The 26,234-nt window shown below is 39.4% G+C and overlaps 1 long non-coding RNA gene across 1 annotated transcript in view; it reads right to left on the bottom strand.

The window, feature by feature from the left end:
* Positions 1–23,594, bottom strand: part of LOC138305486 (uncharacterized) — a 43,207-nt gene extending 19,613 nt beyond the window's left edge. The window contains exons 1-2 of the long non-coding RNA XR_011205707.1: positions 21,518–23,594; positions 1,103–1,170 (exon numbers count right to left, since the gene is read on the bottom strand). This is a non-coding gene — a long non-coding RNA (uncharacterized lncRNA). The remainder of the gene's footprint in view (positions 1–1,102; positions 1,171–21,517) is intronic.
* Between the last annotated feature and the right edge of the window lie 2,640 nt (positions 23,595–26,234).

A 26,234-nucleotide genomic window follows, 5' to 3' on the forward strand; every position in this document is an offset into this window, starting at 1 on the left:
ATGTGAAAAAATATAACGAATCACACTCATTGAAGGATATATATCTATGATGGAATATACGTGTATCTAAACATTCATTGTATCCCAACAAGGCCTGACACTTACGTGACTAAGTAATACTTTAAACCATAATTCGACCTTGACACCTGCGTGTCTTAGACAATAACTTAAACCCCAATTCGATATTGACAACTGCGTGGCGAGGTATGCGCATTAATGTATTTGATACCGATATACAATCTGATTTGGAGGACGACATTTATACGATAACAAGACAGGAATACTATGTTGCGTTCATTTTTTTTTTACATTACTAGCTTTTTTGCTTATTGCTTTTTTAAACAATATATTTTTTTAATTTGTGTTATTGTTCAGTTTTACGTGAGCACGTAAAAAGATAAAAAAAAATAACACTACATAAAATAGAATATGTTTAGCATACACAAATAGAAATATTGGTCACCACACATTAAAAAACATATTTTCTGTTTCGCCGTACGAGAGAAATTTATTCAATGAAAAAGTCCTGTTTCAATGCTTGTTATTCGCCGATTGATTTACTCGTACGAAACATCTTAAAATGGTTCTTCGATGTCGGTACAAAACCTCCTTTATATATCTACTGTGAAATCATTTATTTTCGTTGGGCTCAATTTTCGTTGATTCTAAAATTTTACAATTTCTTTGGCACTTAAATTCGTGGAGAAGACCTTAGACATTACCGTTAAAACACACAGTCGACACTGTCACCTGTACTGTTTGATCGCTCAAGCGGAACTAAGCTCTACCACACAACACAGTTACAATCACAATCTAGAGTCGGTAGCCAGTGTTTTTACAGATGTGTCCAACAAACAATTATCGTGTCACACTAATAGAGTCATGATATACTCAATCAGTTATTTGTTGGTACATGTAGATGCAGTCTATGAAATTCTGAAAACTATCTTTGTTTGAACAATATTTTTCAACTATATATATTTTCGTGGGGATGTAAATTCGTTGATTTTGGTCAAAAAACGAAATCCACGAAAATTAAACCCCCACGAAAATTAATGATTTCACAGTATTAAAATATGGCCATTTATATAATTATACTTACTGGTTTCCCATCCTGAAGTTGTCTTTGGCTTCTATATATGAAGCAATCGTCGTCAAATGACAGTACGCCTAAAGAAAAATATTTATCAATGAATGCAACTTTACAGAACAACGACTTACGGTTTTGAAAAAAGAAAGTAAACACCATGATGGATATGTTAGAAAGATAAGTTGCTCCACCGACGACAATTTTTTTCTTTATCAAAACCCAGGATCAAATGAGTAAGTATTGTTTTTCTTCGGTTACAAACAAGAGGCCTAGAGAGCCTGTATCACTCACATGGTTGTAATGCCAAGTAATGTTCTGAATACAACACCACTGTTTCATTTATTTAGGATTATAAAGATTCAACTCAAATTTCCCTATTGAGCTCCTCTCTTTCTTCTGCAGGGGGTCAAATTCTGTATCCATTCCCCAAAGATGTTCCTGGCCAAATTTGGTTACATTCCATATAACACTTTATGACTAGTAGGCAGTAGCGATTTAAAGAATTGATATCTGTATCCCCTATTAGGCCCGATCCTCCTGCCCCGAGGGACTCAGAGCCATTTATACAAACTCTGCTCCCTTTCCCCAAGGATATTCCTGACCAACTTTGGTTACATTCCATGCGGAACTCTATACCTAGTAGCAATTTAAAGGATTTACCTCTCTATTTCCCATATAAGGCTCCGCCCCTCGTCCCCCCTGGGGGTCAGAGCCAAACTTCATATCAACTCTGTTCCCCTTCCACACGAATTTTTTTGACCAAATTTGGTTTCAATCCATGCAGAACTTTAGAACTAGTAGCGATTTATAGGATTTGCCTCTATTTCCCATAGTCGGCCTCGCCCCTTCTGCCTCCGGGGGTCAGAGCCAAAATTTATAACAACTCTACCCCCTTTTCCCCAAGGACATGTCTGGCCAAATTTGGTTACACACCATGCAGAATGCTAGGACGAGTAGTAATTAAAAAGATTTACCTTTATTCCATCTATTTCCCTTCTGCCTCTGGGGAGTTCAGAGCCAAAATGTATACAAACTCTGTTTCTATTCCCCCAAGGATGTTTCTGGCTAAATTTAGTTACAATCCATGCAGAACTGTAGGGCAAGTAGGGATTTAAAGGATTTACCTCTATTTCCTTTATGGGACCCTGCCCCTCATGCCCCTGGGGAGTTCAGAGCCAAAATCTATACAAACTGTCCCCCTTCCCCGAATGATGTTTCTGGCCAAATTTTGTTACGCTATTGGGCCCCGCCCCTTCTTCTCCAGGGGGTTGAGGGGCAAAATTTATATAAACCCTATTCCCTTTCCCCCAAGGATATGGCTACAATCCATGCAGAACTCTAAGACTAGTAGCGATTTATAGGATTAATACTACTACGCCCTAATGGTGACCGTTACTTCTACGCTCTAATGGTGACTGTTACTACTACGCTCTAATGGTGACCGTTACTACTACGCTCTAATGGTGACGGTAACTATGTAACTACTACCCTCTAATGGTGACTGTAACTACTACGCTCTAATGGTGACTGTTACTACTACGCTCTAATGGTGACTGTTACTACTACGCTCTAATGGTGACTGTTACTACTACGCTCTAATGGTGACTGTTACTACTACGCTCTAATGGTGACTGTAACTATGTAACTACTACGCTCTAATGGTGACTGTTACTACTACGCTCTAATGGTGACTGTTACTACTACGCTCTAATGGTGACTGTTACTACTACGCTCTAATGGTGACTGTAACTATGTAACTACTACGCTCTAATGGTGACTGTTACTACTACGCTCTAATGGTGACTGTTACTACTACGCTCTAATGGTGACTGTTACTACTACGCTCTAATGGTGACTGTTACTACTACGCTCTAATGGTGACTGTTACTACTACGCTCTAATGGTGACTGTTACTATGTAACTACTACGCTCTAATGGTGACTGTTACTACTACGCTCTAATGGTGACTGTAACTATGTAACTACTACGCTCTAATGGTGACTGTTACTACTACGCTCTAATGGTGACTGTAACTACTACGCTCTAATGGTGACTGTAACTATGTAACTACTACGCTCTAATGGTAACTGTTACTACTACGCTCTAATGGTAACTGTTACTACTACGCTCTAATGGTGACTGTTACTACTACGCTCTAATGGTGACTGTTACTACTACGCTCTAATGGTGACTGTAACTATGTAACTACTACGCTCTAATGGTGACTGTAACTATGTAACTACTACGCTCTAATGGTGACTGTAACTACTACGCTCTAATGGTGACTGTTACTACTACGCTCTAATGGTGACTGTAACTATGTAACTACTACCCTCTAATGGTGACTGTTACTACTACGCTCTAATGGTGACTGTAACTATGTAACTACTACGCTCTAATGGTGACTGTTACTACTACGCTCTAATGGTGACTGTTACTACTACGCTCTAATGGTGACTGTAACTATGTAACTACTACGCTCTAATGGTGAATGTAACTATGTAACTACTACGCTCTAATGGTGACTGTAACTATGTAACTACTACGCTCTAATGGTGACCGTTACTACTACGCTCTAATGGTGACTGTAACTATGTAACTACTACGCTCTAATGGTGACTGTAACTACTACGCTCTAATGGTGACTGTTACTACTACGCTCTAATGGTGAATGTTACTACTACGCTCTAATGGTGACTGTAACTACTACGCTCTAATGGTGACTGTAACTACTACGCTCTAATGGTGACTGTTACTACTACGCTCTAATGGTGACTGTAACTATGTAACTACTACGCTCTAATGGTAACTGTAACTATGTAACTACTACGCTCTAATGGTGACTGTTACTACTACGCTCTAATGGTGACTGTTACTACTACGCTCTAATGGTGACTGTTACTATGTAACTACTACGCTCTAATGGTAACTGTAACTATGTAACTACTACGCTCTAATGGTGACTGTTACTACTACTACGCTCTAATGGTGACTGTTACTACTACGCTCTAATGGTGACTGTAACTATGTAACTACTACGCTCTAATGGTGACTGTAACTATGTAACTACTACGCTCTAATGGTGACTGTAACTATGTAACTACTACGCTCTAATGGTGACTGTTACTACTACGCTCTAATGGTGACTGTAACTATGTAACTACTACGCTCTAATGGTGACTGTTACTACTACGCCCTAATGGTGACCGTTACTACTACGCTCTAATGGTGACTGTAACTATGTAACTACTACGCTTTAATGGTGACTGTTACTACTACGCCCTAATGGTGACTGTTACTACTACGCTCTAATGGTGACTATTACTACTACGCTCTAATGGTGAATTGTTATTACTACGCCCTAATGGTGACCGTTACTACTACGCTCTAATGGTGACCGTTACTACTACGCTCTAATGGTGACTGTAACTATGTAACTACTACGCTCTAATGGTGACTGTTACTACTACGCCCTAATGGTGACCGTTACTACTACGCTCTAATGGTGACTGTAACTATGTAACTACTACGCCCTAATGGTGACTGTTACTACTACGCTCTAATGGTGACTGTTACTACTACGCTCTAATGGTGACTGTAACTATGTAACTACTACGCTCTAATGGTGACTGTAACTATGTAACTACTACGCTCTAATGGTGACTGTTACTACTACGCTCTAATGGTGACTGTTACTACTACGCTCTAATGGTGACTGTTACTACTACGCTCTAATGGTGACTGTTACTACTACGCTCTAATGGTGACTGTTACTACTACGCTCTAATGGTGACTGTAACTATGTAACTACTACGCTCTAATGGTGACTGTTACTACTACGCTCTAATGGTGACTGTAACTACTACGCTCTAATGGTAACTGTAACTATGTAACTACTACGCTCTAATGGTGACTGTTACTACTACGCTCTAATGGTAACTGTGACTATGTAACTACTACGCTCTAATGGTGACTGTTACTACTACGCTCTAATGGTGACTGTTACTACTACGCTCTAATGGTGACTGTAACTACTACGCTCTAATGGTGACTGTTACTACTACGCTCTAATGGTGACTGTAACTATGTAACTACTACGCTCTAATGGTGACTGTTACTACTACGCTCTAATGGTGACTGTTACTACTACGCTCTAATGGTGACTGTAACTATGTAACTACTACGCTCTAATGGGTGACTGTAACTACTACGCTCTAATGGTGACTGTTACTACTACGCTCTAATGGTGACTGTAACTATGTAACTACTACGCTCTAATGGTGACCGTTACTACTACGCTCTAATGGTGACTGTTACTACTACGCTCTAATGGTGACTGTTACTACTATGCTCTAATGGTGACTGTAACTATGTAACTACTACGCTCTAATGGTGACTGTTACTACTACGCTCTAATGGTGACTGTACTATGACTACGCCTAATGGTGATGTACCTACTATGTATTACTACTACGCTCTAATGGTGACTGTTACTACTACGCTCTAATGGTGACTGTAACGTAACTACTACGCTCTAATGGTGACTGTTACTACTACGCTCTAATGGTGACTGTTACTACTACGCTCTAATGGTGACTGTTACTACTACGCTCTAATGGTGACTGTACTACTACGCTCTAATGGTGACTGTTACTACTACGCTCTAATGGTGACTGTTACTACTACGCTCTAATGGTGACTGTTACTACTACGCTCTAATGGTGACTGTAACTATGTAACTACTACGCTCTAATGGTGACTGTTACTACTACGCTCTAATGGTGACTGTAACTATGTAACTACTACGCTCTAATGGTGACTGTAACTATGTAACTACTACGCTCTAATGGTGACTGTTACTACTACGCTCTAATGGTGACTGTTACTACTACGCTCTAATGGTGACTGTTACTACTACGCTCTAATGGTGACTGTTACTACTACGCTCTAATGGTGACTGTTACTACTACGCTCTAATGGTGACTGTTACTACTACGCTCTAATGGTGACTGTTACTACTACGCTCTAATGGTGACTGTAACTACTACGCTCTAATGGTGACTGTAACTATGAAACTACTACGCTCTAATGGTGACTGTAACTATGTAACTACTACGCTCTAATGGTGACTGTAACTACTACGCTCTAATGGTGACTGTATACTACTACGCTCTAATGGTGACTGTAACTACTACGCTCTAATGGTGACTGTTACTACTACGCTCTAATGGTGACTGTAACTACTACGCTCTAATGGTGACTGTAAATTATGTAACTACTACGCTCAATGGTGACTGTAACTGTACTACCTCTAATGGTGACGTACTACTACGCTCTAATGGTGACTGTTTACTACTACGCTCTAATGGTGACTGTTAACTACTACGCTCTAATGGTGACTGTAACTACTACGCTCTAATGGTGACTGTAACTATGTAACTACTACGCTCTAATGGTGACTGTAACTATGTAACTACTACGCTCTAATGGTGACTGTAACTATTGTAACTACTACGCTCTAATGGTGACTGTAACTATGTAACTACTACGCTCTAATGGTGACTGTAACTATGTAACTACTACGCTCTAATGGTGACTGTAACTATGTAACTACTACGCTCTAATGGTGACTGTAACTACTACGCTCTAATGGTGACTGTTACTACTACGCTCTAATGGTGACTGTTACTACTACGCTCTAATGGTGACTGTAACTACTACGCTCTAATGGTGACTGTTACTACTACGCTCTAATGGTGACTGTAACTATGTAACTACTACGCTCTAATGGTGACTGTTAACTACTACGCTCTAATGGTGACTGTAACTATGTAACTACTACGCTCTAATGGTGACTGCTCTACGCTCTAATGGTGACTGTAACTATGTAACTACTACTACGCTCTAATGGTGACTGTAACTACTACGCTCTAATGGTGACTGTTACTACTACGCTCTAATGGTGACTGTTACTACTACGCTCTAATGGTGACTGTTACTATGTAACTACTACGCTCTAATGGTGACTGTTACTACTACGCTCTAATGGTGACTGTTACTATGTAACTACTACGCTCTAATGGTGACTGTAACTATGTAACTACTACGCTCTAATGGTGACTGTAACTATTTAACTACTACGCTCTAATGGTGACTGTAACTATGTAACTACTACGCTCTAATGGTGACTGTAACTACTACGCTCTAATGGTGACTGTAACTATGTAACTACTACGCTCTAATGGTGACTGTTACTACTACGCTCTAATGGTGACTGTAACTATGTAACTACTACGCTCTAATGGTGACTGTAACTATGTAACTACTACGCTCTAATGGTGACTGTTACTACTACGCTCTAATGGTGACTGTTACTACTACGCTCTAATGGTGACTGTTACTACTACGCTCTAATGGTGACTGTAACTATGTAACTACTACGCTCTAATGGTGACTGTAACTATGTAACTACTACGCTCTAATGGTGACTGTAACTACTACGCTCTAATGGTGACTGTAACTACTACGCTCTAATGGTGACTGTAACTACTACGCTCTAATGGTGACTGTAACTATGTAACTACTACGCTCTAATGGTGACTGTTACTACTACGCTCTAATGGTGACTGTAACTACTACGCTCTAATGGTGACTGTAACTATGTAACTACTACGCTCTAATGGTGACTGTAACTATGTAACTACTACGCTCTAATGGTGACTGTTACTACTACGCTCTAATGGTGACTGTTACTACTACGCTCTAATGGTGACTGTTACTACTACGCTCTAATGGTGAATGTAACTATGTAACTACTACGCTCTAATGGTGACTGTAACTACTACGCTCTAATGGTGACTGTATACTACGCTGTAATGGTGACTGTTACTACTACGCTCTAATGGTGACTGTAACTATGTAACTACTACGCTCTAATGGTGACTGTAACTATGTAACTACTACGCTCTAATGGTGACTGTTACTACTACGCTCTAATGGTGACTGTAACTATGTAACTACTACGCTCTAATGGTGACTGTACTATGTAACTACTACGCTCTAATGGTGACTGTAACTATGTAACTACTACGCTCTAATGGTGACTGTTAACTACTACGCTCTAATGGTGACTGTAACTACTACGCTCTAATGTGTGTAACTATGTTACTACTACGCTCTAATGGTGACTGTAACTACTACGCTCTAATGGTGACTGTTACTACTACGCTCTAATGGTGACTGTTACTATGTAACTACTACGCTCTAATGGTGACTGTAACTATGTAACTACTACGCTCTAATGGTGACTGTTACTACTACGCTCTAATGGTGACTGTAACTACTACGCTCTAATGGTGACTGTTACTACTACGCTCTAATGGTGACTGTTACTACTACGCTCTAATGGTGACTGTTACTACTACGCTCTAATGGTGACTGTTACTACTACGCTCTAATGGTGACTGTTACTACTACGCTCTAATGGTGACTGTTACTACTACGCTCTAATGGTGACTGTTACTATGTAACTACTACGCTCTAATGGTGACTGTAACTACTACGCTCTAATGGTGACTGTAACTATGTAACTACTACGCTCTAATGGTGACTGTACTACTACGCTCTAATGGTGACTGTTACTACTACGCTCTAATGGTGACTGTATACTACTACGCTCTAATGGTGACTGTTACTACTACGCTCTAATGGTGACTGTGAAATGTTACTACTACGCTCTAATGGTGACTGTATACTACGTCTAATTGACATGTAACTACTACGCTCTAATGGTGACTGTTACTACTACGCTCTAATGGTGACTGTTACTACTACGCTCTAATGGTGACTGTAACTACTACGCTCTAATGGTGACTGTAACTACTACGCTCTAATGGTGACTGTAACTACTACGCTCTAATGGTGACTGTTACTACTACGCTCTAATGGTGACTGTAAACTACTACGCTCTAATGGTGACTGTTACTACTACTACGCTCTAATGGTGACTGATGTACTACTACGCTCTAATGGTGACTGTTACTACTACGCTCTAATGGTGACTGTTACTACTACGCTCTAATGGTGACTGTAACTACTACGCTCTAATGGTGACTGTAACTATGTAACTACTACGCTCTAATGGTGACTGTTACTATGTAACTACTACGCTCTAATGGTGACTGTTACTACTACGCTCTAATGGTGACTGTAACTATGTAACTACTACGCTCTAATGGTGACTGTAACTACTACGCTCTAATGGTGACTGTTACTACTACGCTCTAATGGTGACTGTTACTACTACGCTCTAATGGTGACTGTTACTACTACGCTCTAATGGTGACTGTAACTATGTAACTACTACGCTCTAATGGTGACTGTTACTACTACGCTCTAATGGTGACTGTTACTACTACGCTCTAATGGTGACTGTAACTACTACGCTCTAATGGTGACTGTTACTACTACGCTCTAATGGTGACTGTAACTACTACGCTCTAATGGTGACTGTTACTACTACGCTCTAATGGTGACTGTTACTACTACGCTCTAATGGTGACTGTTACTACTGTAACTACTACGCTCTAATGGTGACTGTTACTACTACGCTCTAATGGTGACTGTTACTACTACGCTCTAATGGTGACTGTTACTACTACGCTCTAATGGTGACTGTTACTACTACGCTCTAATGGTGACTGTAACTACTACGCTCTAATGGTGACTGTAACTATGTAACTACTACGCTCTAATGGTGACTGTAACTATGTAACTACTACGCTCTAATGGTGACTGTTACTACTACGCTCTAATGGTGACTGTAACTACTACGCTCTAATGGTGACTGTTACTACTACGCTCTAATGGTGACTGTTACTACTACGCTCTAATGGTGACTGTAACTACTACGCTCTAATGGTGACTGTTACTACTACGCTCTAATGGTGACTGTAACTACTACGCTCTAATGGTGACTGTTACTACTACGCTCTAATGGTGACTGTAACTACTACGCTCTAATGGTGACTGTTACTACTACGCTCTAATGGTGACTGTTACTACTACGCTCTAATGGTGTACTACTACGCTCTAATGGTGACTGTTACTACTACGCTCTAATGGTGACTGTTACTACTACGCTCTAATGGTGACTGTTACTACTACGCTCTAATGGTGACTGTAACTATGTAACTACTACGCTCTAATGGTGACTGTAACTATGTAACTACTACGCTCTAATGGTGACTGTTACTACTACGCTCTAATGGTGACTGTTACTACTACGCTCTAATGGTGACTGTAACTACTACGCTCTAATGGTGACTGTTACTACTACGCTCTAATGGTGACTGTTACTACTACGCTCTAATGGTGACTGTTACTACTACGCTCTAATGGTGACTGTTACTACTACGCTCTAATGGTGACTGTTACTACTACGCTCTAATGATGACTGTTACTCTAATGGTTACTGTTACTACTACGCTCTAATGGTGACTGTAACTACTACGCTCTAATGGTGACTGTAACTACTACGCTCTAATGGTGACTGTTACTACTACGCTCTAATGGTGACTGTAACTATGTAACTACTACGCTCTAATGGTGACTGTAACTACTACGCTCTAATGGTGACTGTTACTACTACGCTCTAATGGTGTGACTGTAACTACTACGCTCTAATGGTGACTGAACTATGTAACTACTACGCTCTAATGGTGACTGTTAACTACTACGCTCTAATGGTGACTGTTACTACTACGCTCTAATGGTACTGCTACTAATGGTGACTGTTACTACTACGCTCTAATGGTGACTGTTACTACTACGCTCTAATGGTGACTGTTACTACTACGCTCTAATGGTGACTGTTACTACTACGCTCTAATGGTGACTGTTACTACTACGCTCTAATGGTAACTGTAACTATGTAACTACTACGCTCTAATGGTGACTGTAACTATGTAACTACTACGCTCTAATGGTGACTGTAACTATGTAACTACTACGCTCTAATGGTGACTGTTACTACTACGCTCTAATGGTGACTGTTACTACTACGCTCTAATGGTGACTGTTACTACTACGCTCTAATGGTGACTGTTACTACTACGCTCTAATGGTGACTGTAACTATGTAACTACTACGCTCTAATGGTGACTGTAACTATGTAACTACTACGCTCTAATGGTGACTGTTACTACTACGCTCTAATGGTGACTGTTACTACTACGCTCTAATGGTGACTGTTACTACTAATGGTGACTGTTACTACTACGCTCTAATGGTGACTGTAACTATGTAACTACTACGCTCTAATGGTGACTGTAACTATGTAACTACTACGCTCTAATGGTGACTGTTACTACTACGCTCTAATGGTGACTGTAACTATGTAACTACTACGCTCTAATGGTGACTGTTACTACTACGCTCTAATGGTGACTGTTACTACTACGCTCTAATGGTGACTGTTACTACTACGCTCTAATGGTGACTGTTACTACTACGCTCTAATGGTGACTGTTACTACTACGCTCTAATGGTGACTGTTACTACTACGCTCTAATGGTGACTGTTACTACTACGCTCTAATGGTGACTGTTACTACTACGCTCTAATGGTGACTGTAACTACTACGCTCTAATGGTGACTGTAACTATGTAACTACTACGCTCTAATGGTGACTGTTACTACTACGCTCTAATGGTGACTGTTACTACTACGCTCTAATGGTGACTGTAACTATGTAACTACTACGCTCTAATGGTGACTGTTACTACTACGCTCTAATGGTGACTGTTACTACTACGCTCTAATGGTGACTGTTACTACTACGCTCTAATGGTGACTGTTACTACTACGCTCTAATGGTGACTGTTACTACTACGCTCTAATGGTGACTGTTACTACTACGCTCTAATGGTGACTGTAACTATGTAACTACTACGCTCTAATGGTGACTGTTACTACTACGCTCTAATGGTGACTGTAACTATGTAACTACTACGCTCTAATGGTGACTGTTAACTACTACGCTCTAATGGTGACTGTAACTACTACGCTCTAATGGTGACTGTAACTACTACGCTCTAATGGTGACTGTAACTATGTAACTACTACGCTCTAATGGTGACTGTTACTACTACGCTCTAATGGTGACTGTAACTACTACGCTCTAATGGTGACTGTTAACTACTACGCTCTAATGGTGACTGTTACTACTACGCTCTAATGGTGACTGTTACTACTACGCTCTAATGGTGACTGTAACTATGTAACTACTACGCTCTAATGGTGACTGTAACTATGTAACTACTACGCTCTAATGGTGACTGTTACTATGTAACTACTACGCTCTAATGGTGACTGTTACTATGTAACTACTACGCTCTAATGGTGACTGTTACTACTACGCTCTAATGGTGACTGTTACTACTACGCTCTAATGGTGACTGTTACTACTACGCTCTAATGGTGACTGTTACTACTACGCTCTAATGGTGACTGTTACTACTACGCTCTAATGGTGACTGTAACTATGTAACTACTACGCTCTAATGGTGACTGTTACTACTACGCTCTAATGGTGACTGTTACTACTACGCTCTAATGGTGACTGTTACTACTACGCTCTAATGGTGACTGTTACTACTACGCTCTAATGGTGACTGTAACTACTACGCTCTAATGGTGACTGTTACTACTACGCTCTAATGGTGACTGTTACTACTACGCTCTAATGGTGACTGTAACTACTAACTATGTAACTACTACGCTCTAATGGTGACTGTTACTACTACGCTCTAATGGTGACTGTTACTACTACGCTCTAATGGTGACTGTTACTACTACGCTCTAATGGTGACTGTTACTACTACGCTCTAATGGTGACTGTAACTACTACGCTCTAATGGTGACTGTAACTATGTTACTACTACGCTCTAATGGTGACTGTTACTACTACGCTCTAATGGTGACTGTTACTACTACGCTCTAATGGTGACTGTAACTACTACGCTCTAATGGTGACTGTTACTATGTAACTACTACGCTCTAATGGTGACTGTTACTACTACGCTCTAATGGTGACTGTAACTACTACGCTCTAATGGTGACTGTTACTACTACTACTACGCTCTAATGGTGACTGTTACTACTACGCTCTAATGGTGACTGTAACTATGTAACTACTACGCTCTAATGGTGACTGTTACTACTACGCTCTAATGGTGACTGTAACTACTACGCTCTAATGGTGACTGTAACTACTACGCTCTAATGGTGACTGTTACTACTACGCTCTAATGGTGACTGTTACTACTACGCTCTAATGGTGACTGTTACTACTACGCTCTAATGGTGACTGTTACTACTACGCTCTAATGGTGACTGTAACTACTACGCTCTAATGGTGACTGTAACTGTAACTACTACGCTCTAATGGTGACTGTTACTACTACGCTCTAATGGTGACTGTACATGTTACTACTACGCTCTAATGGTGACTGTTACTACTACGCTCTAATGGTGACTGTACAACTACTACGCTCTAATGGTGACTGTTACTACTACGCTCTAATGGTGACTGTAACTACTACGCTCTAATGGTGACTGTATACTACTACGCTCTAATGGTGACTGTTACTACTACGCTCTAATGGTGACTGTTACTACTACGCTCTAATGGTGACTGTAACTACTACGCTCTAATGGTGACTGTTAACTACTACGCTCTAATGGTGACTGTTACTACTACGCTCTAATGGTGACTGTTACTACTACGCTCTAATGGTGACTGTTACTACTACGCTCTAATGTGACTGACTATGTTACTACTACGCTCTAATGGTGACTGTAACTATGTAACTACTACGCTCTAATGGTGACTGTTACTACTACGCTCTAATGGTGACTGTTACTACTACGCTCTAATGGTGACTGTTACTACTACGCTCTAATGGTGACTGTTACTACTACGCTCTAATGGTGACTGTTACTACTACGCTCTAATGGTGACTGTTACTACTACGCTCTAATGGTGACTGTTACTACTACGCTCTAATGGTGACTGTTACTACTACGCTCTAATGGTGACTGTAACTACTACGCTCTAATGGTGACTGTTACTACTACGCTCTAATGGTGACTGTAACTATGTAACTACTACGCTCTAATGGTGACTGTAACTACTACGCTCTAATGGTGACTGTTACTACTACGCTCTAATGGTGACTGTTACTACTACGCTCTAATGGTGACTGTTACTACTACGCTCTAATGGTGACTGTTACTACTACGCTCTAATGGTGACTGTTACTACTACGCTCTAATGGTGACTGTTACTACTACGCTCTAATGGTGACTGTTACTACTACGCTCTAATGGTGACTGTAACTATGTAACTACTACGCTCTAATGGTGACTGTAACTACTACGCTCTAATGGTGACTGTAACTATGTAACTACTACGCTCTAATGGTGACTGTAACTATGTAACTACTACGCTCTAATGGTGACTGTAACTATGTAACTACTACGCTCTAATGGTGACTGTTACTACTACGCTCTAATGGTGACTGTTACTACTACGCTCTAATGGTAACTGTTACTACTACGCTCTAATGGTGACTGTTACTACTACGCTCTAATGGTGACTGTTACTACTACGCTCTAATGGTGACTGTTACTACTACGCTCTAATGGTGACTGTAACTACTACGCTCTAATGGTGACTGTAACTATGTAACTACTACGCTCTAATGGTGACTGTAACTACTACGCTCTAATGGTGACTGTAACTATGTAACTACTACGCTCTAATGGTGACTGTAACTATGTAACTACTACGCTCTAATGGTGACTGTAACTATGTAACTACTACGCTCTAATGGTGACTGTTACTACTACGCTCTAATGGTGACTGTTACTACTACGCTCTAATGGTGACTGTTACTACTACGCTCTAATGGTGACTGTAACTACTACGCTCTAATGGTGACTGTAACTACTACGCTCTAATGGTGACTGTTACTACTACGCTCTAATGGTGACTGTAACTACTACGCTCTAATGGTGACTGTTACTACTACGCTCTAATGGTGACTGTTACTACTACGCTCTAATGGTGACTGTTACTACTACGCTCTAATGGTGACTGTTACTACTACGCTCTAATGGTGACTGTAACTATGTAACTACTACGCTCTAATGGTGACTGTAACTATGTAACTACTACGCTCTAATGGTGACTGTTACTACTACGCTCTAATGGTGACTGTTACTACTACGCTCTAATGGTGACTGTTACTACTACGCTCTAATGGTGACTGTAACTACTACGCTCTAATGGTGACTGTAACTATGTTACTACTACGCTCTAATGGTAACTGTAACTATGTAACTACTACGCTCTAATGGTGACTGTTACTACTACGCTCTAATGGTGACTGTTACTACTACGCTCTAATGGTGACTGTTACTACTACGCTCTAATGGTGACTGTTACTACTACGCTCTAATGGTAACTGTAACTATGTAACTACTACGCTCTAATGGTGACTGTAACTATGTAACTACTACGCTCTAATGGTGACTGTTACTACTACGCTCTAATGGTGACTGTTACTACTACGCTCTAATGGTGACTGTAACTACTACGCTCTAATGGTGACTGTAACTACTACGCTCTAATGGTGACTGTTACTACTACGCTCTAATGGTGACTGTAACTACTACGCTCTAATGGTGACTGTTACTACTACGCTCTAATGGTGACTGACTGTAACTACTACGCTCTAATGGTGACTGTTACTACTACGCTCTAATGGTGACTGTTACTACTACGCTCTAATGGTGACTGTTACTACTACGCTCTAATGGTGACTGTTAACTACTACGCTCTAATGGTGACTGTACTGTAACTACTACGCTCTAATGGTGACTGTTACTACTACGCTCTAATGGTGACTGTTACTACTACGCTCTAATGGTGACTGTAACTACTACGCTCTAATGGTGACTGTTACTACTACGCTCTAATGGTGACTGTTACTACTACGCTCTAATGGTGACTGTTACTACTACGCTCTAATGGTGACTGTTACTACTACGCTCTAATGGTGACTGTAACTATGTAACTACTACGCTCTAATGGTGACTGTAACTATGTAACTACTACGCTCTAATGGTGACTGTAACTATGTAACTGTAACTCTAATGGTGACTGTAACTACTACGCTCTAATGGTGACTGTAACTATGTAACTACTACGCTCTAATGGTGACTGTAACTACTACGCTCTAATGGTGACTGTAACTACTACGCTCTAATGGTGACTGTTACTACTACGCTCTAATGGTGACTGTTACTACTACGCTCTAATGGTGACTGTTACTACTACGCTCTAATGGTGACTGTTACTACTACGCTCTAATGGTGACTGTAACTACTACGCTCTAATGGTGACTGTAACTATGTAACTACTACGCTCTAATGGTGACTGTAACTATGTAACTACTACGCTCTAATGGTGACTGTAACTACTACGCTCTAATGGTGACTGTTACTACTACGCTCTAATGGTGACTGTTACTACTACGCTCTAATGGTGACTGTAACTACTACGCTCTAATGGTGACTGTTACTACTACGCTCTAATGGTGACTGTTACTACTACGCTCTAATGGTGACTGTTACTACTACGCTCTAATGGTGACTGTAACTATGTAACTACTACGCTCTAATGGTGACTGTTACTACTACGCTCTAATGGTGACTGTTACTACTACGCTCTAATGGTGACTGTTACTACTACGCTCTAATGGTGACTGTTACTACTACGCTCTAATGGTGACTGTTACTACTACGCTCTAATGGTGACTGTAACTACTACGCTCTAATGGTGACTGTAACTATGTAACTACTACGCTCTAATGGTGACTGTTACTACTACGCTCTAATGGTGACTGTAACTATGTAACTACTACGCTCTAATGGTGACTGTAACTATGTAACTACTACGCTCTAATGGTGACTGTTACTACTACGCTCTAATGGTGACTGTAACTATGTAACTACTACGCTCTAATGGTGACTGTAACTACTACGCTCTAATGGTGACTGTAACTACTACGCTCTAATGGTGACTGTGTAACTACTACGCTCTAATGGTGACTGTTACTACTACGCTCTAATGGTGACTGTTACTACTACGCTCTAATGGTGACTGTTACTACTACGCTCTAATGGTGACTGTTACTACTACGCTCTAATGGTGACTGTTACTACTACGCTCTAATGGTGACTGTAACTACTACGCTCTAATGGTGACTGTAACTATGTAACTACTACGCTCTAATGGTGACTGTTACTACTACGCTCTAATGGTGACTGTAACTATGTAACTACTACGCTCTAATGGTGACTGTAACTATGTAACTACTACGCTCTAATGGTGACTGTTACTACTACGCTCTAATGGTGACTGTAACTATGTAACTACTACGCTCTAATGGTGACTGTTACTACTACGCTCTAATGGTGACTGACTGTTACTACTACGCTCTAATGGTGACTGTTACTACTACGCTCTAATGGTGACTGTTACTACTACGCTCTAATGGTGACTGTAACTACTACGCTCTAATGGTGACTGTAACTATGTAACTACTACGCTCTAATGGTGACTGTACTACTACGCTCTAATGGTGACTGTTACTACTACGCTCTAATGGTGACTGTTACTACTACGCTCTAATGGTGACTGTTACTACTACGCTCTAATGGTGACTGTTACTACTACGCTCTAATGGTGACTGTTACTACTACGCTCTAATGGTGACTGTAATGTAACTACTACGCTCTAATGGTGACTGTTACTACTACGCTCTAATGGTGACTGTTACTACTACGCTCTAATGGTGACTGTTACGCTCTAATGGTGACTGTAACTACTACGCTCTAATGGTGACTGTAACTACTACGCTCTAATGGTGACTGTTACTATGTAACTACTACGCTCTAATGGTGACTGTAACTACTACGCTCTAATGGTGACTGTTACTATGTAACTACTACGCTCTCTAAACGCTAATGGTGACTGTTACTACTACGCTCTAATGGTGACTGTAACTACTACGCTCTAATGGTGACTGTTACTACTACGCTCTAATGTGACTGTACTACTACGCTCTAATGGTGACTGTTACTACTACGCTCTAATGGTGACTGTTACTACTACGCTCTAATGGTGACTGTACTACTACGCTCTAATGGTGACGTACTACGCTAATGGTGAACTACTACGCTCTAATGGTGACTGTAACTACTACGCTCTAATGGTGACTGTAACTATGTAAACTACTACGCTCTAATGGTGACTGTAACTATGTAACTACTACGCTCTAATGGTGACTGTAACTATGTAACTACTACGCTCTAATGGTGACTGTAACTACTACGCTCTAATGGTAACTGTAACTACTACGCTCTAATGGTGACTGTAACTACTACGCTCTAATGGTGACTGTAACTATGTAACTACTACTCTAATGGTGACGGTAACTATGTAACTACTACGCTCTAATGGTGACTGTAACTATGTAACTACTACGCTCTAATGGTGACTGTTACTACTACGCTCTAATGGTGACTGTAACTACTACGCTCTAATGGTGACTGTAACTACTACGCTCTAATGGTGACTGTAACTATGTAACTACTACGCTCTAATGGTGACTGTAACTATGTAACTACTACGCTCTAATGGTGACTGTAACTATGTAACTACTACGCTCTAATGGTGACTGTAACTATGTAACTACTACGCTCTAATGGTGACTGTTACTACTACGCTCTAATGGTGACTGTAACTACTACGCTCTAATGGTGACTGTAACTACTACGCTCTAATGGTGACTGTAACTATGTAACTACTACGCTCTAATGGTGACGGTAACTATGTAACTACTACGCTCCAATGGTAACTGTAACTACTACGCTCTAATGGTGACTGTAACTACTACGCTCTAATGGTGACTGTAACTACTACGCTCTAATGGTGACTGTAACTACTACGCTCTAATGGTAACTGTAACTATGTAACTACTACGCTCTAATGGTGACTGTAACTATGTAACTACTACGCTCTAATGGTGACTGTAACTATGTAACTACTACGCTCTAATGGTAACTGTTACTACTACGCTCTAATGGTAACTGTAACTACTACGCTCTAATGGTGACTGTAACTACTACGCTCTAATGGTGACTGTTACTACTACGCTCTAATGGTGACTGTAACTACTACGCTCTAATGGTGACTGTAACTATGTAACTACTACGCTCTAATGGTGACTGTAACTACTACGCTCTAATGGTGACTGTTACTACTACGCTCTAATGGTGACTGTTACTACTACGCTCTAATGGTGACTGTTACTACTACGCTCTAATGGTGACTGTTACTACTACGCTCTAATGGTGACTGTTACTACTACGCTCTAATGGTGACTGTAACTACTACGCTCTAATGGTGACTGTAACTACTACGCTCTAATGGTGACTGTTACTACTACGCTCTAATGGTAACTGTAACTACTACGCTCTAATGGTGACTGTAACTACTACGCTCTAATGGTGACTGTAACTACTACGCTCTAATGGTGACTGTAACTACTACGCTCTAATGGTGACTGTTAACTACTACGCTCTAATGGTGACTGTTACTACTACGCTCTAATGGTGACTGTAACTACTACGCTCTAATGGTGACTGTAACTACTACGCTCTAATGGTGACTGTAACTATGTAACTACTACGCTCTAATGGTGACTGTAACTATGTAACTACTACGCTCTAATGGTGACTGTAACTACTACGCTCTAATGGTGACTGTAACTATGTAACTACTACGCTCTAATGGTGACTGTAACTGTTACTACTACGCTCTAATGGTAACTGTTAATACAACGCCCTAATGGTGACCGTTATTACTCCGGCATTCCTTCACCAACCAACTTAGCTCGTCCTTACAATGACTCTGGCTGTTAAGAGGACGTTAAAATAATACACCAAAAATTCATTATTTCATTTTACCTGCCGTCTATGGTTCTCTAAAAGCAGATACAATTAAGGGTTTTTTTCAAGTCATGTATTACATATTAATAAACGGAACAGCATTGTGGCATTTAAAGTAATTTATTTACGATTCATATCGTTTTGATGAATATATTGTGATCGATATCTCTACACCATATTTATGTACAAGGTGTATATATTATGTAATAATAGTTTTTTTACTAACATTTCAGACTTCAAATAACAAAAAAGGTTAAAAAAGACAGCAAATGTATCAACGGCCCTCATCGAACCCCCAAACATGTAATTATAGATAAAACGCCTTATCCATTAGGCTACTTCTATTGATAATAAAAATGTATGTTAAGACCATACCAGAGAAAACAGTTTCTCCCATACTTCACAGGGGTATCCCGCGGTTGCTAGAGAAAAGATAACTCTATCTTACACAGGGGGGTGTAAGACAGCTCGCACGCGCTAGACAATAACGTGACGTCATCAATATATGCGGTGTTACTGCGCCGCTCATTGTAGATGACGTCATCAATTTTGACGCATAACGACGTTCCTGCGATAATCGCGCGATGAAAAAGCTTGAAACCAAATGGAATCTCATCATTTTTTCTACTAAATATGGGAGAAAAATAATCTTACATGGGTCTGTGAAGTGGACAGGGATATCTCAACCCGAGTGAAAGATTTTGACCGGTCAACCCGAGACTTGGCGAGGATTGACGGCCAAAATCTTTCACGAGGGTTGAGATATCTCTGTCCACTTTACAGACCCATGTAATATTCTATTATTCTACCCCATCGGAAAGAGATATCTAACCTCCCGGTGAGGGAAAGATTTCTCTGTATTACCGGCAAGACAGCCTGCACGTGTAGAACATATTCGCGTGATAAACCGGAAGTTGTAAAACGTCGTATATGCAAATAACAATTAATCTGTGAAGTCAATATTACACTCGAACTTGAGCTCGTGAATCTCGCGCGTGCTGAACTTTGACCTATAATGATAACCGCAATCAGAATTCCACATACCTTCATATATTTCATTGATGTTTATCAGGTAAAGACTTATTTTAACTGGTTTTCAAACAAAATTAGTAAATATTTCTATGACTGTGAATATTTTAAAATGATTTAGTAACAGTGCAACAAGTTTAACAAAGCTTTTTGATAAAGCAAAATAGAAATCTTCAAGTTGATATATTTATTCTTTAGTTTTTAATCGCGTATTTGTAGTTTAACAATTTTTGGAATTACGGAACCTATTGTCTGCATAAAATGATTCCTTCTATAATGATGACAAAGCAAGAGAAATAGTTTAAAATGAATACGAACCTGCCAAGAAAATTCGCTTCTGTTGTTTCCTTAAACAATGCCTTGAAAGGTGTAACAGGTACAAAGTCGTCTCACAAGATTATATGATACGATATTAACTTTAACGCCGATGTGTTACGTCACAGGTCAAGATTATCAACAAGCCTTTTTGATAATTTAAAACCCTGTTTAAACAAGTATGATTTAGTATGCCTATATGTATATCAGTTCTTACATTAAGGATACGTTTACATAAGTAAAATGATAAAAGTGTGTATGGGTTAACATTAAGTATTAATTTTGATTCGTAAATTGTTGTGTAGCTTTTATTTTAAAAAATATCCGAAAAACAAATGTACATGTTATGCCCACATGGTTCGCAACACATTCCTGTCACTACATCACTATGTCATTATGTTTACGTTTACTTGTACCGTCTACTATATAATCTAACCAAGGCAAAGTGAAGTATATGGCGGTATAACTGACACCCAAAACGTGACCATTCTGAAGTCACTAATTAATGTTGACGTGGTGACGTCAACTGATCACCGTCAAAATGGCTGTTCCATCTTGTGGATTAAATCGTCGTTAATAAACGGTTTTCCTGGTCTAGCTTAAACAATGTTAATGCAGAGACCCCAAAATGAGTTGGTAATGTAAATATAAGCATTAAACTATCTATGGTCTATATACAGTAGATGCCAGAGCTTTGTAGACAATCATTTTATTAAGATTGTCTGCAAAGCTCTGGCATCTAAATTGTATATAGACCATAGATGTCATAGGAAGATAGTTTAATGCTTAGATATCCACTAGTATCTATAGTAGGTGCAAGGAACGTTTGTTTGAACGGACTTTACAAAAGCAAATTATGGCATACATGGAGACTTCATAAATAATTATAAAATGCTTATTTTCTTCACATTCCTTACTTTTTAAGTAAGTATAAAAATGATAAAACCATATACATAATATAAAGAAAACACAAATTCATAAGTATAACTGAACCATTCGAGACAGTTATGGCATTCCATATAGATGCCCGCTGCTGTAGTACAGTCCGTTACCAAGTTCTATCTTGGACCCAGGCACTGTTAAACACAACAAACTAAATACTGCCGACAATATATACAAATAAATGGCTAGTCCACTTACACCTGGTAAATACAACAACTGAATCACCTTGAACAACCTTTATCGAGGCTGCTTCACCATGGCAGTCAGTTAATCTTGTACAAAGTACACAGTATCACAACACCTATGACCGAGTCACCCTTTTACCGCGGCACCAAGTGCTTTGGCAAACCTTGTCTCATTGTTCAAGGAACACGTCGCCCTGTGTTACTGAACACCAGGTATCGAACTGACATCCCGATACCCTGTACTCGTTAGCACGTCACCCTGTACTGCAGTACCCTGTAACGTATACCCCATGGTGACAGCAACAGTGGAACCCCAACTTCCTCAGCTTGACCCAAACTTATTCAGCTTTGTCACTGACAGAATCTTGCTGAAGCAGAAATTCGCCTCATACTTCATGCTCCTTGTTGATTGGATTGATGGGGCTTAATTAACGTCCTTGTTCCGGTTATAACTGAGCCTAGGACACTAAGTGGGGAGGGGGTTTGATGGGGATATCAAGGGAGGCAATTTCGCAGTTTACTATATATAATGAGGGTTCTAAATTGTTTGGGCCAGAAACACTAACACTGTGCCTTACACTATTTAATTTGTTGATTGATTGATTTATTGATTGATGGGGCTTAACGTCCTTGTTCCGGCTATAACCCAGCCTAGTATATAAAATTGTTGACAGTCTAGCTAAACTATATATGTAAGGATTGGTGGATTATTCTTGGTATACATAATTTCAATAATTAACTATTTATTTATTGCAACAGTAACCAACCTCTCATTGCCAATATATCTTCCCTATATATAACTGTAAAATTAGAAACTATTTGCAATATTCCAGACCTGCTCATTAATTAAACAAGAGACCCAAAGGGCCTTAACGGTCATCTGACTACCTTGGCAATAGTAAAATTAATCATATACGGTGTCACTTTGTCAAGACCAATTTACACTATTAAATTTGTTGATTGATTTATGGGGCTTAACGTCCTTGTTCCGGTTATAACCCAGCCTAGTATATAATATTGTTGACAGTCTAGCTAAACTATATATGTAAGGATTGGTGAATTATTCTTGATATTGTTATGTATGACACTAAATACATGTAGTTATGAGATAAGGGAGATAACTCCTATAGCTTTTTTTTATCAATACATCCTATGAAGGTCATATCATTGATTTAGGTTATAGAACTTTCTAGAATATAATCATGTATAAACAAATATGTTTGTAAACATGTTGATTTTAAGTAGAGATCTAGAATGATCTATTTCCAGAAAGTTATGTGTGTTTACTTGTTTACTGTTTTTAGTTAGATATTTCTAGAAGTAGAAGGTTCTCCAATATTCTTGAATTACGGTTTAGCTATATATACTCCAGCTGTCCAAGGCTAATCAGAACTGTAATGAGACCTGTAATAAGACATATCAAGAATTGTACAGCGCCATATAAGATTCTATTGGGAGAGCTATTGTGACTTTATCTGTGGATTATTACAACACTTTGTGTGGATTTATTCATATTGCTTGGAACTTTACAAATCATCGGTGGACATTCAATTTCCTTGTGGATTTGTGATAATTGTGAATTTGAAACCTGGAAGGATCAAGGATTATACCAGGACATTCGCATACAGATAAGTAACACTTTAAATCATCGTACTACTCTTGTACCACCACCAATTACTTTAGACATTGTAAACCATCTCTGTATAATATTGTATATATAATTAAATTGTGTTTTGAATTTAGCTGCTGGTTTCTCCTTTCTGTTATTCGTTAATGTAACAGAATTGGGGGCTCGTCCGGGATCGATATTTTATTTGTGGAATCTAACTTTGAAAAATTAATTAAGAAATTTTCAAAATTTGTGTACAAACTTTGAGTTTACATTTGAAACCAACAGCTAGATAAATATGACTACTATGCAGGTAGAACAGTTTGTTAAAGCGCCATCCCTGGAAGTTCTTTTGCAAGTTAGTAAGAAGGATTTACTGTTATTGGGTAAACATTTAGGCCTTACTATCAAAACTAATTTGAGGAAAGCTGAAATTAGGAATGTAATTATAAGATATTTTGTTGACAATGGCAAATTTGACTCTAGTGCATTAGATAGTATAGAGGAAACAGTCACTTCAGAAATCCAAATTAGACAAATGGAACTTGAACATGAAATGAAAATGAAACAAATTGAGAAAGAAATGAGAGAAAGAGAAATAGAAAAGGAGTTAAGAGAAAAAGAAATTGAAAGAAAATTAAAAGAAAAAGAGATCGAGAGAGATCAGATGTTAGAACTAGAGAAGCAGAAAATTCAAGCTGAAACAGAACTTAGAATTAAAGAATTAGAGCTAGCTTCTCAAGACGGTTCAAGTAATCCAACTTTTAGGGGTTTACAAGGAAACAGAGGTTTTGATGTCAGTAGAAATATTAGGTTAGTTCCTCCTTTTCAAGAGAAAGAAGTTGACAAGTATTTTCTGCATTTTGAGAAAATAGCTGACAGTATGAAATGGCCTGAAGATAAGCTTACAATGCTTCTCCAGAGTGTCCTGATTGGTAAAGCTAGAGACATTTATTCTTCTTTATCTGTAGATGAGATTTCAAATTACCAAGTAGTCAAGAAAGCCTATTTTGAAAGCTTATGAGTTAGTTCCTGGGGCTTACCGCCAGAAATTTCGAAACTCGAGAAAGAGAGATGAACAAACTCATGTAGAATTTGCCAGAGAAAAGGAACAATTATTTAATAGGTGGTGTGATTCTAAAGAAATTGATGAGGATTTCGGTAAATTGAGGCAATTATTGTTGATAGAGGAGTTTAAAACGTTGTGTCCACACAAACATAAAAACTCATTTAGATGAGAGAAAAGTTGAAACACTTAGTGAAGCAGCTACAATGGCTGATGATTACGCTCTCACCCACAAAGGCTCATTTGTTAAAAACAGTTCTCAAGACAAAAATAGTACCACAGGTACTAGTAAATTTGGTCAGCCTAGGAACCCAACCTTTAGTGGCCCTTCTAACGACAAACCTAAATTAGGTGATAAGACTAAGTCTGATTCTAAAACAGATCACAGGGCAGGTGTGGGGTCTCCTTCTGGTCCTGTTTGTAATTACTGCAAGAAAGTAGGGCATACTATGTCTGAATGTTATTCTCTCCAGCGTAAGGAGCAAAGGCGTAAACAGTCAGTTCCTTCTGTGTTAGCTATGTCAAAGCCTAGTCAGAAACTTAGTGATATTGTGGAAGATTCTAAAGTGTCTGTTGAGATTAAGAGCTCAGAGTCTGATAGTGTCTTGGAGAAGTACTCTCCCTTCATTTCTGAAGGTTTTGTTTCACTTACTAGTGATATCACCAACTTGAAACCTGTGAAGATTTTGAGAGATACTGGGGCTTCTCATTCTTTAATATTAGATGGCGTAGTGCCTTTGTCTGAGGAGACCTCATCTGGTAGTAGTGTTTTGCTTCAAGGTGTAGAGTTAGGTTTTGTTAATGTGCCTCTCCATTGTGTTTATTTAAAGTCAGACTTAGTAACTGGGCCTGTCACCATTGGTGTTAGACCGGAACTTCCCATAGAGGGCGTGTCGCTCATTTTAGGCAATGACTTGG

Source organism: Argopecten irradians, chromosome 13 (genome assembly GCF_041381155.1).
Source record: "Argopecten irradians isolate NY chromosome 13, Ai_NY, whole genome shotgun sequence".
NCBI classification, from domain to species: Eukaryota; Metazoa; Mollusca; class Bivalvia; order Pectinida; family Pectinidae; genus Argopecten; species Argopecten irradians.